Genomic DNA, 11,972 nt, shown 5'->3' on the forward strand with positions numbered 1-11,972 from the left:
AAAAGAATCAATTTCAATTGATGATTCCAATTCTTTAGTTCTTTCATTTATTATCTGAATATCTATGATTAATGGAGGACATATTAAGTGCAAGTTGGGAGTAGTATTAGGTGTCTCCAGTGCAATGTTTAACAAAGCACTCAGGTTCTTAGAGATGCCCCAAAAGTAAAACTTAGCTAGTCCAACAAACAAATAAATTGTAAATTGGCAAGAGTCAGGGCAAAATCGACAGAATTGTGTTCTGTAAAACAAGATGGTATAAGTAATTTCAGGGATACGAACTGTAGAGTATTTGGGGCAGGCAGAGTGTTATACTAGGATTTGGTATAGAATAAGAATGCAGTGTCTGGTTCTTGAAACCTGGAAAGTCTAAATCATAGTGTGATTCATTTCTCTTTTTGTGAGAGTTGTTTTAACTAGATCAGTTCTGGATAAAGCTGATGTTTTTGCTATTGTTGATGATACTAAATATGATAAATATGGTAGGATTTATAGTGCCAGACACTAGACAAAGGAATTTGAATGCGTTCAATCATTTAGTAGCTTGTATCTTCATTCTTCCTTCTCCACTTGGCTGGACTATTCTTCCTTCACATGCAGACAGCTCTCTTTCCACTTGGTCCTGAATGATCCTACAACTAGTTTCTTTGCAACTGACTTCGTCAAGTGCTCATTGAGGGCTGGTTGGTGGAGACAGAGTGAGTAGTGCCAGGATTATGCTTGCTGTATTCATTTTCGTCGACCATCTATGTATTTCCAATCTTTGTACAGTGCACTGTAGGAACTAAAGAGCCAGGGGCATACTTAGCTAAGTATTTCCAAAACGTTTCACATAAGTACTGTGGATTATCTATAAGCATCAACACATAATCCGGCATCATTTCTCACTCCTCATCTAACTTGAGTTATAGTTTATAAAACATTTTCTTCGTTTCCAGGATGGCTTAGGGTCCTGCTCATCTTATTTTTCTACTTCTACCTGCTTAGCAGCTTCTTGTTTCTTTTTTCTCCCCTCGTGTACTTGTTCCTTCTTACCTCTCTGACCTCTAAATGTTAATGGGCGCCAGAGTTCGGTTTGTGAATGTCCGTCCACTGTTCTCCTTAGGAGACCTTAGCTAGTCTTATTACTAAGTACCATCTTTATGCTAATGAATCCCAAATGCATATCTTCAGCCCAGGATTTTCCCCTGAATTAAAAGTGTGTATAGACAACTTTCTACTTGATATCTACACTAATATGGCTAAAGGGTATTGTGTAGAAAAGAGTTAAAACAGCAAACCCGAGACAACGATCTTAGAAAGGTTTGCTTGAATGGTTGACCCTTGGTTGTCACTGGAAGTTGGCTTTCAAAGTGTTCCCAGTCCTCAGTTAACTGGTAAGAGTGACTCGCTGTGTCTAAATTGTTAGTACAAACAGTGTGGTTTATACTGAACACGTAATTTCCTTTTGGGAGTCTAGGATTTTGGTACATGCCAGGCAGAGGGTGCCTGTATGAACAGCCTTCAGTACAAATGTTGGGCATTGAGCCTCTAATAACCTTCCCTCATAACAACATTTTGCAAATGTTGCCGCAACTTGTTGCCAGAGAAAGGAATTAAGTTTGTCCTGTGGGTTTCCACTAGAAGAGGAGTGGTGTTGATGGCGGTTTGGTTTTTTTTTATAGACAGAGTCTCGCTCTGTCACCCAGGCTAGAGTGCAATGGTGCGATCTCAACTCACTGCAAGCTCCGCCTCATGGGTTCAAGCGACTCTCCTGCTTCAGCCTCCCGAGTCGCTGGGATTACAGGCGTATGCCACAACGACTGGCTAATTTTTGTATTTTTAGTAGAGACGGGGTTTCACCATGTTGGTCAGGTCTGGTCTCAAACTCTTGACCTCGTGATCTGCCCGCCTCAGCCTCCCAAAGTGCTGGGATTACAAGTGTGAGCCACCACGCCCCGCTGAAGAGGAGTCTTAGAAACTTGCACCTAGTTGCCTCTGGATTTCATTCCATGTCCCTTTTCCTTTTATTTACGTTACTTTGTATCCTTTTGCTGTAATAAATCCTAGCCATGAGTATAACTATATTCTGCATCCTGTGAGTTCTTTCAATGAATCTTTGAAGCTGGGGACAGTCTAGAGGACCCTGGCACAGCCATCTTAACAATAAATGTCCAAAACTGAGCTCTTGATATTCTTATCACTAACCAAGCAAATAAAAAAACCATCTAAACAAATAAACCAGCAAATAATAATGATTTTTCCTACATTTTTTATAATCTTCCCTATTTCCTTAATGGCAATTTTATTCCTTCATGTTACCCAGGCCAAAAATCTTATCTTTGATATTGTCTTAGTCCCTTTTGTGCTGCTATAATAAAATACTTAAGACTGGGTAATTTATAAAAATCAGAGATTTATTTCTTACAGTTCTGAAGGCTGAGAAGTCCAAGGTCGAGGGGCCCATAATTGGCAAGGGCCTTCTTACTGTGTCTTCCCATGGCAGAAGGCAGAAGAGCAAGCGAGCATGTGTGAAGAGAAAGGAAAGGCAGAGGGGCTGAGCTTTTATCCTTTTATCATGAACTCACTCCTGCAATAATGTCATTAATCCCTTCATGGGGAAGGAGCCCTCAGGACCTAAACACCGTTTTAAAGTCCCATCTCTCAACACTACTGTACTGGAAGTTAAGTTTCCAACATACAAATTTTAGGGGACCTATTCAAACCATACCAGTCTGTTTCTGGCCCAATTTTTGTCCTTCTCACAGGCAAAATATATTCATTGTATCCCAATAGCTCCAAAAGTCTTAACTTGTTCTAGAAAATAAAAATTAAGTCCAAAGTCTAGAGTCTCATCTAAATCAGATATGAGTAAGATCAAGGCATAATGCATCCTGAGGCAAGTTTTCTGTAAGCCCATGAAACTAAACAAGTTTCATATATTTTCAAAATACAACAGTGGGACAGGCATAGGAAAAACATTCCTGGCTGGGTTTGGTGGCTCATGCCTGTAATTCCAGCACACGGGGAGGCTGAGGTAGGAGGATCACTTGAGGCCAGGAGCTTGAGACCAGCCTGGGCAACATAGTGAGACCCTGTCTCTACAAAAATAAAAATATAAAAATTAGCTGGGTGTGGTGGCACATGCCTATATATGTCCCAGCTACTCAGGAAGCTGAGGTGGGAGGATTGCTTGAGCCCAGAAGGTCAAGGCTGCAGTAAACCATGTTTGTGCCACTGCACTCCAGTCTGCTAAGTGACAGAGCAAGGCCCTGTCTCTCTAAAAACAAAACATTTCCATTTTAAGAGGAAGAAATAAACAAGAAGACAGGAATAACTCATCTCCAGTAAGTCCAAAACCCAAGAGGGAAAACAATATTAAATCTTATGACACCAGAATATTCTCCTTTGACTCCATGACCTGAATCCTGAGCACACTGGGGTAAGAGTTGGGCCCGCAAGGCCTCAGGAAGCCTTGCCCCTGTGGGTTTTCTTGGCTCAGTCTACCGAGCACCTCTCACAGGTTAGAGTATCATGCCTGCAGCTTATCAAAGCTGGAGTTGCCTGCTGGTGGCCCTACAGTTCTGGGATCTTGGGGGCTGCCCCACTCTCATAGTTCCACTAGGCATTGCCTTACAGGGGACTCTTTGTGGTGGCTCTGTCCCCATGACAAGTCTCTGCTTGGGCTCCCAGGCTGTCCAAGATATCCTTTGAAATTTAGGTGGAGGTTGCCATGGCCCCACAGCTCTTGCATTCTACAAAACCTGCAGAATTAGAACCACATGGATACTGCCAAAGCTTTTGGCTTATACCTTCTAGAGTGGTGGATTGAGTTGCACGTGGGCCTACTTGAGCCACAGCTGGGGCAGCTGAGGAGCGCTGCACTGGAATTTGGGGAGCAGAGTTCCAATGTGCAGGTCCTCGAATGCTGAGGTCCTGCAGATGTCTCTCTGGAAACCTTGACCTCAAGGTTTTAGCTTGCCTTGAAAATCTCTGAAATGCCTTTGGGGTCATTCTCCTATTGTCTTGATGAACAGAACTTGGCTTCCTTCTAGTCATATTAGCGTCTTTAGCAAATGGTTGCTTGGCTACACCCTTAGTGTCCTCTTCTAAACAAAATTTTTTATTCTTACATGGTCAGGCTGAGAGTTTTCCAAATCTTTCCATTCTGCTTCCCTTTTAATTATAAGATCTGCTTTTAAGTCATTTATCTTTTATCTCATTTTATTGTAAGTGGCAAAAATAAACCCTGCAGCACCTGAATGCTTTGCTGCTTAGATGTTTCTTCTGCCACATATTGTAGTTCATTGCTCTTATGTTCTACTTTCTACAAAGTCCTAGGACATGGGCATAATTCCACCAAATTCTTTGCAATTCTATAACAAGGATGGCCTTTACTCCAATTTTCAATACTTTTTTTTCTTGTTTTTAACTAAGACATCATCAGAAAGGCCTTTACTGTCTGTATTTCTACCAAAATTCTGATCACAACCATGTAAGTAATCCCTAAGATTTAGTCTCTCCCTATAGCCTTTGTCTTCTTCTGAGCCATCACCAGAATCACCTTTGACTCTCTGTTTATGGCAACCTAGGCTTTTTTCTAGGCTGCTCTTCCAAATTTTTCCAACCTCTACCCATTACTCAGTTCCAAAGCCACTTTCACATTTTCAAGTATTTGTTATAGCAACAACCCTCCTGTCAGTACTAATTTTCTGTCTTTGTCCCTTTTGTGCAACTGTAACAGAATATCTGAGACTGGGTAATTTATAAAGAATAGAGATGTTTTTCTTCTTCACAGCTCTGGAGGCTGGGAATTCCAAAGTCAAGGGGTCTACATTTTTTTGAGGGCCTTTTTAATGTGTCAACCCACGGTGGAAGGCAGAAGGGCATGAAAGCACGTGAGCAAGAGAGGGAAACCACTGCTGTGATAACAGCATTTGTCCATTTGTGAGGGCAGAGCCCTCATGACCTAATTACCTCTTAAAAATCCCACCTTTCCACATTGTTCCATTGGGGAGTATGTTTTTAACACATAAACTTTGGGAGACATTCAAACCATAGCAACATCTATTTTTATCACAACCCACACCTGCTCTGTCAGCACAGCCTGTAGGGCCAGGTTCTAAATATAACTAGAATTCTTTTCGTTTTCATCAACCTCACTAGTACCACAGCTCCTAACTGTTCACCTAGGTTACTCTCAACCATCTATTTTGTTAAAGAAGTCAGGAAGCATGAATCAGGTTATTTAAATCCTCTGCTCACCAGCCTCTAACGCTTATTCATTGCATTTCTGAGTAAAAGCCAAATCCTCACTATGGTCTGTCTGATCTGGACCACTTTAAACTTCACCCCACACTCTAATGCTCTCTCTGTCGTCAGGCCTTTCCTGCTATGCCTCCATGTAAACCAGAGCTTTTGTGAGAAGTAAAAGAAGAACTCTCATGTGAAGTACCTGATACAACTACTGATATTGATCTAAAAAACATCACAAATTTTCCCTTATAACTAGTCTGTGGATGAATCATCAATAGATTAATCTAAATGCCTGCAGAAAGTCTACTTTTCATCTTATTAGACAAAAATTATTAGGCATCAGCCTGGTATGCTTGCTATTGACTATTCAAAGCTGTACTTTCTTTTAGTCATTCTAACTGACATTTTTTAACTTTAAGGGATAACCTTAAAGCCGATATAGTCCAGGTTTTAGTGACTCAATTTATTTCTACTGTATTTGTATCCTTCATGATGCCATTGAGTTAGGCCAGAAGGCTTCTCAGTTTTCTATATTTGAACAAAAGAGGCCTAATTTCTAAACATCAACATAGAGGAAAGTGAATGCTCTTGATTCAGTTCCATACACCTGGAAAATAACTGAGGTATTCCCAGCAGCTGCTGGTAGCCTCCGATAAGTCCAAGTGAAATATGGGCATCTAAATGCCAAGACAGAGGCCCTGTCCATTCAAAGTCCCACAAATCAGCCTGTAAATATGTAGGCAGCTATGTGTTTGAATATTTATTCTTGTATTCTATGCAGCTTCTTCAATAAGAATTAGAGAAGCAGGTTAAATTTGATGCAATGTCTTAGGCATTAGATTCAATTTAGAGAAATACATGCTAAAGAGAAATAAGGTTTTTTAAAAAAATTTTATTTTATTTTTTAACAGGAAATTAGCTTAAGCACTGCTTTCAGGTAAAACCATTCTATAACTGACATCATTTTTAAGTGCTCTATATTGATTAAACACTTTAGCTGGATTTGTAAGTCTGATCAGAAAATATGAGTTGTAAATCAGGATATGATTTTTCCTTTGATCCCATTTAAACATTTTCTCCTTTGGATCAGATGATAACTTCTGATAAAATTCTGGAAACTAAAATCCATTTAATTGGTAATGATGTTTCTTGCGAAAACGCTTAACACACAATTTTGTTAAAGTGCAGGAACATGAATGTATTGGTATCTGCTTTTCTCAAGAATAAAATTGATTTCTTCATACTAATCATCTCTTCAATAAACTGTCCCTCTTCTAGTCAAGTCATTAAAATGATTCTTTCTCAGACACTTTTTAATCTAAGTTATAACTGTCATTTTAGAAAGAAAATTTCAAAATGATTAAGATTTTTTGTTTGAAAGGGGCTTGATTTCTCCTTTACACTTTACTAATAGAATATGAAGTGAGGATCCCAAGGCAGCTTACATATTTCTGCAGTTTTGTTTATTATATTTTCTGAATTCAGATAAATCTGAACAGGCACCTATAAAACCTTTAAATATAAGAAGAACATTCAGTATTTGGAATACAACACCACATTTTATTGTGGCAATGCAGACATTGTAATGGTTTGGGTTTCTATCTCTCCAGGCCTGGTGGACAACTGAGAAGAAGAATTGATCGTAGAGTGGATGAGTGCACAAAGCCATTTCGTAAGGTGATATTTGATGCCTGCATTACATGGGACTCTACATTATTTCTCTCTTCTGGGTCTAGATTTCATAAGCCACTGCTTTCAAGTAGACTGAAGTTGGGAACATATTATCGACTATTATAAAGGCTAATATTCTACTAAATATAAGTACCATCTAAAGATGTGGAACACAGGCAAAAAGTTGGAATTCATCCTTCTAAGTGTCCTCCTTTCACAGGTGAAGTGTGTAGCCTAAGGTTATGCAACTACGCAGTAAAATTAGCAGTAGATCCCAGGTGTTCTTATTCCCTGAACTGGTGCTTTTTCTACTCTATGAAAGGAAAGGTAGTTTTGCTAGTGGGTAATTTGGAGCAAGGAGACTCCTAAGTGAAGGAGTAAAGAGGTTGGAGGGAGAGGCAGGGCAGTCTGTTCTTCTCCCACCCCTAGTGTTGCCTACGTTTCTGCTCTAGGGATGTATGTTTAACAAAAACATCAAAGGTGGACTTGATCAATGGACTAGAGAGCTGAAAGTTTTATAGAACTTTGGCAACCCAAGGGAGCTGCAGAAAGAGGAGGGTTTGCAAGCTAATGGCAATTCTGTTTTATCTCTATCATCTTACCTCACAGCAGTCATAGGCTTCTCTCTAGCCCATCCACCAACCCCACACACATACAGTATAACTGGACAGCCCCAAGGTATCTATAACTATGCCCTAGGTAGCCCACTCCCAAGCTTGAATTTTCTTTGGGAAAATATTCCCAGTTAGAACATTTTGGATTGTCCTTATCTTCAGCAAGTCTCAATCCCAATGTCAGTTCAAAGTATCAGAGATAATCAGCAGAACTCAGTTTAGGCATGTATAAGGAATGAGCAATGGACAAAGGGCATTGTCTAAAAATAATCCTATTTTTGTCAGAGAAAGATAAACCAGATGGAACCAATTGGGAGGCAAGTAATATTTTAAATATCATTATAACACATATAGTAAAAATAAAGTTCAGACTATTATACAATTGTAAAATAAAAATGAGTCTTTTTCTTACCCTACATTCCAGAGGTAACCATCATTTACTTTCTTAGGCATCCTTCACCAAATGTTCCATGTATATTCATGCATCTATGTATCATCTTTCTGTCTGTCTATCTATCTATCTATCTATCTATCTATCTATCTATCTATATCTCTTCTTTTTTTTTTTTTTTTTTGTTTTAAGTTGGAGTCTTGCTCTGTCGCCCAGGCTGGAGCGCAGTGGCACGATCTTGGCTCACTGCAAACACCCCCTGCAATCTCTGCCTCCGGGTTCAAGCAATTCTCTTGTCTCATTTGTGCCTCAGCCTCAGGCATAGCTGGGATTACAGGCGCAGTTCACCATGCTCAGCTAATTTTTGTATTTTCAGTAGAGACAAGATTTCACCATGTTGGCCAGGCTGGTCTCAAACTCCTGACCTCAAGAGATCCACCCACGCTGGACTCCCAATGTGCTAGGATTATAGGCATGAGCCACTATGTCTGGCCCTATTTTTTTAAAAAATAAAAGCAAATGGGAGCTTACTATTCCCATGTTTTTTTTTATTATACTTTAAGTTTTAGGGTACATGTGGACAATGTGCAGGTTTGTTACATATGTATACATGTGCCATGTTGGTGTGCTGCACCCATTAACTCGTCATTTAACATTAGGTATATCTCCTAATGCTATCCCTTCCCCCTCCCCCTACCCCACAACAGGCCTCAGTGTGTGATATTCCCCTTCCTGTGTCCATGTGTCCTCATTGTTCAATTCCCACCTATGAGCGAGAACATGCGGTGTTTGATTTTTTTGTCCTTGCGATAGTTTGCTGAGAATGATGGTTTCCAGCTTCATCCATGTCCCTACAAAGGACATAAACTCATCATTTTTTATGGCTGCATAGTATGACATGGGGTATATGTGCCACATTTTCTTTATCCAGTCTATCATTGTTGGACATTTGGCTTAGTTCCAAGTCTTTGCTATTGTGAATAGTGCCGCAATAAACATACGTGTGCATGTGTCTTTATAGCAGCATGTTTTATAATCCTCTGGGTATATACCCAGTAATGGAATGGCTGGGTCAAATGGTATTTCTAGTTCTAGATCCCTGAGGAATCGCCACACTGACTTCCACAGTGGTTGAACTAGTTTACAGTTCCACCAACAGTGTAAAAGTGTTCCTATTTCTCCACATCCTCTCCAGCGCCTGTTCTTTCCTGACTTTTTAATGATCGCCATTCTAACTGGTGTGAGATAGTATCTCATTGTGGTTTTGATTTGCATTTCTCTGATGGCCAGTGATGATGAGCATTTTTTCATGTGTCTTTTGGCTGCATAAGTGTCTTCTTTTGAGAGTGTCTGTTCATATCCTTTGCCCACTTTTTGATGGGGTTGTTTGTTTTTTTCTTGTAAATTTGTTTGAGTTCATTGTAGATTCTGGATATGAGCCCTTTGTCAAGTGAGTAGATTGCAAAAATTTTCTCCCATTCTGTAGGTTGCCTGTTCATGCTGATGGTAATTTCTTTTACTGTGCAGAAGCTCTTTAGTTTAATGAGATCCCATTTGTCAATTTTGGCTTTTGTTGCCATTGCTTTTGGTGTTTTAGACATGAAGTCCTTGCCCAAGCCTATGTCCTGAATGGTATTGCCTAGGTTTTCTTCTAGGGTTTTTATGGTTTTAGGTCTAACATTTAAGTCTTTAATCCATCTTGAATTAATTTTTGTATAAGGTGTAAGGAAAGGATCCAGTTTCAGCTTTCTACATATAGCTAGCCAGTTTCTCCAGCACCATTTATTAAATAGGGAATCCTTTCCCCATTGCTTGTTTTTCTCAGGTTTGTCAAAGATCAGATAGTTGTAGATATGTGGCGTGATTTCTGAGGGCTCTGTTCTGTTCCATTGGTCTATGTGTCTGTTTTGGTACCAGTACCATGCTGTTTTGGTTACTGTAGCCTTGTAGTATAGTTTGAAGTCAGGTAGTGTGATGCCTCCAGCTTTGTTCTTTTGGCTTCGGACTGACTTGGCAATGTGGGCTCTTTTTTGGTTCCATATGAACTTTAAAGTAGTTTTTTCCAATTCTGTGAAGAAAGTCATTGGTAGCTTGATGGGGATGGCATTGACTCTATAAATTACCTTGGGCAGTATGGCCATTTTCACGATATTGATTCTTCCTACCCATAAGCATGGAACATTCTTCCATTTGTTTGTGTCCTCTTTTATTTCATTGAGCAGTGGTTTGTAGTGCTCCTTGAAGAGGTCCTTCACATCTCTTGTAAGTTGGATTCCTGAGTATTTTATTCTCTTAGAAGCAATTGTGAATGGGATTTCACTGATGATTTGGCTCTCTGTTTGTCTGTTATTGGTGTATAAGAATGCTTGTGATTTTTGCACATTGATTTTGTATCCTGAGACTTTGCTGAAGTTGCTTATCAGCTTAAGGAGATTTTGGGCTGAGACAATGGGGTTTTCTAGATATACAGTCATGTCATCTGCAAACAGGGACAATTTGACTTCCTCTTTTCCTAATTGAATATCCTTTATTTCCTTCTCCTGCCTAATTGCCCTGGCCAGAACTTCCAACACTATGTTGAATAGGAGTGGTGAGAGAGGGCACCCCTGTCTTGTGCCAGTTTTTAAAGGGAATGCTTCCAGTTTTTGCCCATTCAGTATGATACTGGCTGTGGGTTTGTCATAGATAGCTCTTATTATTTTGAGATACGTCCCATCAATACCTAATTTCTTGAGAGTTTTTGGCATGAAAGTTGTTGAATTTTGTCAAAGGCTTTTTCTGCATCTATTGAGATAATCATGTGGTTTTTGTCTTTGGTTCTGTTTATATGCTGGATTACATTTATTGATTTGCATACATTGAACCAGCCTTGCATCCCAGGAATGAAGCTCACTTGATCATGGTGGATAAGCTTTTTGATGTGCTGCTGGATTCGGTTTGCCAGTATTTTATTGAGGGTTTTTGCATCGGTGTTCATCAGGGATATTGGTCTAAAATTCACTTTTTTTGTTGTGTCTCTGCCCGGCTTTGGTATCAGGATGATGCTGGCCTCATAAAATGAGTTAGGGAGGATTCCCTCTTTTTCTATTGATTGGAATAGTTTCAGAAGGAATGGTACCAGATCCTCCTTGTACCTCTGGTATAATTTGGCTGTGAATCCATGTGGTCCTGGACTTTTTTTGGTTGGTAAGCTGTTAATTATTGCCTAATTTCGGAGCCTGTTATTGGTCTATTCAGAGATTCAACTTCTTCCTGGTTTAGTCTTGGGAGAGTGTATGTGTCGAGGAATTTATCCATTTCTTCTAGATTTTCTAGTTTATTTGCGTACAGGTGTTTATAGTATTCTCTGATGGTAGTTTGTATTTCTGTGGGATCGGTGGTGATATCCCCTTTATCGTTTTTTATTGCATCTATTTGATTCTTCTCTCTTTTCTTCTTTATTAGTCTTGGTAGCAGTCTATCATTTTGTTGATCTTTTCAAAAACCAGCTCCTGGATTCACTGATTTTTTGCAGCATTTTTTTGTGTCTCTATTTCCTTCAGTTCTGCTCTGATCTTAGTTATTTCTTGCCTTCTGCTAGCTTTTGAATGTGTTTGCTCTTGCTTCTCTAGTTCTTTTAATTGTGATGTTAGGGTGTCAATTTTAGATCTTTCCTGCTTTCTCTTGTGGGCATTTAGTGCTATAAATTTCCCTCTTCCCGTGGTTTTGCACCTTGGTCAAGCGTCTGGCTTGTGAAAGACACTCAGCGATGGGCCCGGCGAGGTAGCTTACGCCTGTAATCCCAGCACCTTGGGATGCTGAGGCAGGCAGATCACAAGATCAGGATATTGAGACCATCCTGGCTAACATGGTGAAACCCTGTCTCTACTAAAAATACAAAAAATTAGCCAGGTGTGGTGGCAGATGCCTGTAGTCCCAGCTGCTCGGGAGGCTGAGGCAAGAGAATGGCATGAACCCAGGAGGCAGAGCTTGCAGTGAGCCGAGATTGCGCCACTGCACTCCAGCCTGGGCGACAGAGCAAGACTGCATCTCAAAAAACAAAACAAAACAACAACAACAAC

This window comes from Pan paniscus, chromosome 13 (assembly GCF_029289425.2).
Source record: "Pan paniscus chromosome 13, NHGRI_mPanPan1-v2.0_pri, whole genome shotgun sequence".
Classification (NCBI taxonomy): Eukaryota; Metazoa; Chordata; class Mammalia; order Primates; family Hominidae; genus Pan; species Pan paniscus.